At 35.4% G+C, this 6,000-nt stretch overlaps 1 protein-coding gene across 10 annotated transcripts in view; it reads left to right on the top strand.

The window, feature by feature from the left end:
- Nucleotides 1–4,762: 4,762 nt before the first annotated feature.
- Nucleotides 4,763–6,000, top strand: part of MYT1L (myelin transcription factor 1 like) — a 2,965,652-nt gene continuing 2,964,414 nt past the window's right edge. For 6 of the 10 annotated variants that reach the window (XM_044070352.1, XM_044070344.1, XM_044070334.1 and 3 more), the window contains exon 1: nucleotides 4,764–4,972. The gene's annotated coding sequence lies outside the window, so the exon portion shown is untranslated. Of the gene's footprint in view, nucleotides 4,973–5,045; nucleotides 5,349–5,385; nucleotides 5,571–6,000 lie in introns of those variants that run through there. The other 4 variants (XM_044070369.1, XM_044070361.1, XM_044070289.1 and 1 more) reach the window with 4 other exon arrangements.

The raw sequence follows: 6,000 nt of genomic DNA, 5'->3' as shown, positions 1-6,000 counted from the left end.
AAGTAATTATATAAGTAGTTAAATGTAGAGGAGTCACTCATTTCAACAAGACACACACACCTCTTTCTAAGACTCAGTATACAGTGAAAAATATAATGCTGAGAGTAACTGTGATTCTCGGTTTAACAGAGCAGCTCCAGGTCCATAGTCAGAAGAGAATAATTGGTGTGTGGAAGCTGGAAGAGAAGTTCAGATGTATCCGCAGTTCCTGAATATGTCCCTTTATTCCCCAGAATAGTTCTTGCTTACCAATGTCTTGCTATTTTTCTGGAGTGCTTTGATTTCTATCTGCGAATAATAATTATTGAGAAATGCAGCCATTTCCTGTTTTTTAACAGTGCTAGCCTTTTTTTTGCATTGTGTTTGCTTTGTTTAGTGGCCTCCTACAGTATCTGAGATACAGTCTCATTACTTGTTTGTATTGTGACTTTATCCCATTCATTCCATTGTTTTGACCTTAGTCATCCCATCCACTCTTTAATGACAAGTGCATTCAATATGCTACCTGGTCTACACATGAAAGAGGTTAAAGAGGTTAAATAAATGCTGTTTTACTACCTCACATGAAGGACTGATGTCTAATATAAAAAATTAAGTCTAGAGCACTCTCTAAGTGTTCAGTGTTATGCTAGAATTTGCAGCCTTCTTACGGTTCAATATCAAAGTGTAATGTGCAGCCTTGTCTGTCACTATCACTGATGGTAGGACATCTTGCTATATGTGTTGCAAGGAGTTACTTTTAAAGCTTTAAAGTGTTGTTCATTATTTCCATTTTACCATCTAGCTGTTCTATGAAGAGGCTAGCATTTACTTTGAGCCATGTGAAATCATCTATAATGGTGCCATTATAGTCTGTTCTATTTGATTTGATTGTTGATGCAAATGTCCATTCACATTCTGGTCTAAGGAATATATTTTAATTCTTGTTCTGGCTCATGGCTAAAAAGGGTCCAAGGACTAGCACACCCACCCAGTCGGCAAATAATAAATAAATAAAATGTTTATCAACCATTTAGATTAGTGCTTTGAGCATTTACTAGCCTTATATTTCCATAATTATTGACCTCTGTAATCTAGTATTAGAACTGTTTTGTTTTGTTTTGCAAGAAATTGCTTTTGAGATGGTTTGCCTTGTACGACTGGCTGTCTGATGTCTTCCAAGTTTGTCATGCTTCCTTCTATTTGTTATGTCTGCAGGTATATATTACTTTTCATATTATAATCTGCTATGCTGTGTAATCTAATTGTACTTTATAAAAATGAGTCAAGCAAGGCTTCAACCAGTATAGAAATTTGGCACTTGAATGGACTTTGTTTAAAAGTATTTATTTAAGCAAGGCCTAATGGATAAAAAATTGATGTGGGAGAACCAGGGTATCAAAACACACTGCTGAGCATGTAGAATTAACTTTCTTTCTTTCCGTTTGAATTCAGAAGTGACCGCCCTCTATATAAATAATATTTAAGTGGGGAATTCTTTCGAAAGCTGGTTTTGACCAAACCTCTTTCAACTGCCAGTCACAGAGTCATTTGATTTACTTCTGTATGCACTAAAGTTTGTTTGTATGTAATTTTCTTTATTTTCTGATATGTCAGAAGTCATAGCTGCATACTTAAGGCTCATTGTAAAAGGTATTACATCAGAGACTAGGAAAATAAAACAACTATGTGTCAGTATCTTAAGGCTGCAACAACACATAATACGAGTAAAACAACAGAGGCTTCATTGTGTAATACAACTAGAAGTGAATTTAATACAATACTACTGACTGAGTGAAATGAACAATAAATAATGAAGAGGAGGGAGATGCAAAGAGGCAGATGTTGCAGCAGTATTCCCTTAAGTGGCCATGCAGAAATCTGCCCTAGACAATGTCATGATGGTATGGATGGGGTGCCATGGGTTAACAGAGTGGGAGACCAGGAATCATTCATTCACTGAACCAATGGGTGCTAAAATCCTTATGTCAAGGTACAGTGTAAATCAGCTGGTACATGTGTCACGTGCTTCGTTCCTTTTCTGCAGTGTTCTGCAGCCAGCTTTACAGAAGCAGATTTCCTCAGGATTTTTGCTTTTTCTGGCGTCTTTCTCTTTACTTCATTTTTTACACCTGAGACTACAAACTGTCAGGTTCTATTAATTATTTCTTCATTCTTAACATTCTCTTAACTCTGTTGGCTAATTATTTGCCTATACACAGTGGCTTGACTAATTATTTGCCTATACACAGTGGCTTTACTGTCATTTTTAACATTCCTTAGATTTTCCAGAAATATTTCAATATTTTCTTCCTTCTGTTTCTGAGTATTTCCTGAATTAATGTTTTTTTGAATTATCATATTTATACTGTTCCGCTTGAAACAAGTTAACATTTCCCTCATTATTTATTTGCTTGGTTAAATTACAGTTTTGTGACTACTTGTGTGTCTTAATATAAATACATCAATTATTTTTTTTTCTTTTTGCAGTTCAATATCCTATAGATTCCTTAAAAAAGATTGTCTTTACAAAACCATCTTCTTGCTGAATTACATCAGTAATTTTGCTCTGATACATGCTTGCCAGATAACTAAACTAATTCTGGTAATGCACTTTCCCATCCATAACCTGCACATTGGAAGGCAGGTTACCATGAAAGGAAGGGGGGTGTGAAATTGAGAGTACATTTTAGTTAGCAAGAGGAAATCTATGTAGACATACACAGATTATGCAAATTTGACACAGACAATTAGTGGAGATGAGACTTAAACTCCAGACCTTGGAGCTGTGAGGCACTGAGAGTGGATCCTCTTTCTGAGTATTTATACCTCTGTTCTTAATTGCCATGTTACCTATTTTTGTGACTTGCTCTATAAGTGAACCTTGGTAAATAGCCTATTGTCCTGGGAACCTCTTACTTATGCTTTTTGTTGTGCTACTATTAATTTTGTTTAGGGAATTCTTTTTTTTTTTTTTACTTTGCATTTTGACTAGATCCTAGCTCCTTTTGTAGTGTTTATAATTTGTCCGAGAATTTTATTTGGGTATTTCTAGAGAGGTAGACATCATGTCAACCACAGAGGCTGTACTTATAGTATGAAAACATGCATACTGTGTGTATACTGCTTGGAAAATAATTCATGTGGCTGCTGAAAACCCTGTCATAATCGAGAATTTCCCAGATTGAAAGTAATGCAGTTTCAAGGATATAGCTTTGGCCAGTGCCACATGTGAATTTAAATACTCTAAAATAATTTATAATTGAGTTTCCGAAAGATTTCTCTATTCACAGTAGCACTTTTCAAATTTGTAATGAAATCCTTCTGGCAAAAATGAAATATTTCAGTTCTGTTGCAGTCATTTGCATGTTCTGTTGTTATTTCTAAAACCTCTGAAATGTTAATAAGCAAATCTGTGCTTGTGATTTTGCAGCTGTAGTACCTCAGTGCATGCAGACAAGAATTTCTCAGGGGGTAATACATATCCTCCACGCTGGAGTCTCCCATGGCTAACACTACAGCTTTATGTGGCAGCAAGGCCTCGGTTTTTTTTATAAACAAAATGAACTGTTCTGTAACATTTGCCATGCTGGCCATTATTTGTGAATAGTTCAGAAATGTCATTTTTTTCCTGTCTAGCAGTTCATGTTACCAGACATTTTGGTAGTTTTCTTTTACCTTTAACCAACAATGATGCATATTCACCTTGTCTGTGCTATTAAATCACACATAGTTAAATGTGGTTTAGTACTGTGCTTTAAATAGCCCATCAAAATGTTCTCCAGTTATCGGCCCTTTAGTTTGCAAAGTCAGTTTACCCACAGAGATATTCATTACCCTTGTTTGTTTTGTGAGCTTAATAGGATGCTAATGAATGCATAAACAGGGTCTGTAGTTTATTTCTTTCCTAGGAAGCATTTTTTAAACATAAACTTTCACTGGCAAGAATCATTTGTATGGGAAAAGGGTAAATGTTTCACAAAGATTCACTTTTGGCTGTATCTTTGGTCATTCATTGCTGCCTTTAAATTTCAGCTAATTTTAAAATTGTACTGCTTATTATTTTTGAAGTACAAAACAATTTCAGTTAATTATATATAGGCTTTTAAAACTGTATTCAAATATGAGTATAATTTCTGTCATGCAGTACAGTAAAACTTGCATAATTTATTTATATGTAAAACACAATGCTGACTGTGACTGTTCACCCATAGTTGATACATGTATTTTTTTGATATTTGTTTTGAGAGGTAGAAATAAATGCATTTATTTCAAAAATATGAAATATAAAGACATTTAGTAGATGTTATTATCTTTATGATGAAACTTTTAAGTGTGTTTTTTGATGCTTCACTTAAAATCTCATTCTTTAAATGGACGTTGCAAATTGTCCAGCCCTTATCACATGTCCAGTTGCCTATCATTGCCTTTACACATAGTGCATATTTTGCTTATAAAGGCAAGTGTTAGTTCTTGTTTCTCATTTGTCAGGTTCTCTTTTGCAAACATACCAAACAGCTCTCATGGTTAGGAATAAGCACAGTTTTCAAAGCAGTCTGCAAGACTTGGTGTAAAAATAGATACATATGTGTCCATTCCCATGTCCCTTTAATTCACAGTAGAAAATTAATACCGTATTAATCAAGAAAGTAGGGAAAATCAAATGCTGTATTGTAAGACACTGACTCTTTGCTTGCAGTATTTTGAGGTTCCATATATTACATTAAATACAGCACTGCACACGATACACACTTTGCTCCAGAGATTTAGGGGCTCATGGGTACCATGTAAGAAGCAAATAGCATAGATTTCCCAAACTGATCTAAATGTGCCAAGAGCTTACCTGATCATACCAGTGAGGAATAGCTTTTCAAATACTATACACATCCTGCTGTTCACATACATCTTTCTCAGATGCGAATCTACCTTCACACGTTTGGAGCTGAATGATGTATGTGCTCTATGCTACTTACAGGATAACAGCAGACAAAGGGTAAGTCAGCGTTATGCTGCTTTTCTTGTTCTGCTGCAGTACTGTGGTCTCTAAGGGAGATCATGTTTGATGCACACACACTGCACAGCTTAGCTTCCTGCATCCTCTCGCTTGTCTGTTTCTTTTAAATGCAGGCTGAACTCGATCTTTCAAGTACAGCATAGCACGCATGCCCATTTTTTTCCTGTCGTTAGTGGTGTCAACTTATTAATTTCTGTCTTCTTCTTCAGGCCTGTTGGTTTCCTGTCTGAAACCATTATTACCTTTGTCTGCATGGCAAAATAATTAGCATACAGATGAGAGGTGATTCTCACAAGAAGCTTCTGTACAACAGGAGATGTGCTCTGCAAAGCTGATTGGATGACTGAAGAAAATGGTGGGTGTTTAAAACCATTTGAGGAGTTTTCTTGTGGAAGAGTTAGGGTTGTCAATTTTCTGGGTGACTCTCTGAAGATGGAAAGCTGGGTGACTGGTGCTGAAATAATTGCTTGCAGACAGTGGCCTAGCTGAATATGTAAACTGAACTGTGAGTTCAGACAATTAATGTGGGCAATTTTATCTGGCAGGTCTTTGGATTTTTCCTAAATATTTTCTTGAGGTAAATATGTTGTTCTTAATGAGACTTTCAGTAGATTGTATTTTTATGCAGTAGTTATGTGCATGATATAAGAGATAACTTACAACACTTTATTATTAATCTGTATTTAGTTTCAACCTTACCTGCTGCAGAGAAAGTGTCTGTGCTTTTATATGAGTAAAGTTCTTGAATTTGTTTGTAAGTGTAGATGCAAGGAAATGTTCAGTGTTTTCTGAAGTTAGAAATGTGTTGCTTGCTCTAGGCTCTAGCACATTGCTGAGGAAGAAAAAGTAGGGCAGAGAGAATCTTAGTTGATTTTATTTTGTTTGACAAAATTTGCTAATGTTAGAATAGTTTACTGGCACGCAAAAATTACAAGTAAAATTTAACTTGAGTGAATCAGATAAGTATTCCGTTTATTCAAGTGACAAGACTGAGTTCATAAAACATT

Source organism: Protopterus annectens, chromosome 1.part0, assembly GCF_019279795.1.
Source record: "Protopterus annectens isolate FY-2018-M chromosome 1.part0, PAN1.0, whole genome shotgun sequence".
In the NCBI taxonomy this organism is placed as follows: domain Eukaryota; kingdom Metazoa; phylum Chordata; order Ceratodontiformes; family Protopteridae; genus Protopterus; species Protopterus annectens.
The sequence above is the reverse complement of the archived record's forward strand: the minus strand, read 5'-3'. Positions and strand labels throughout refer to the sequence as shown.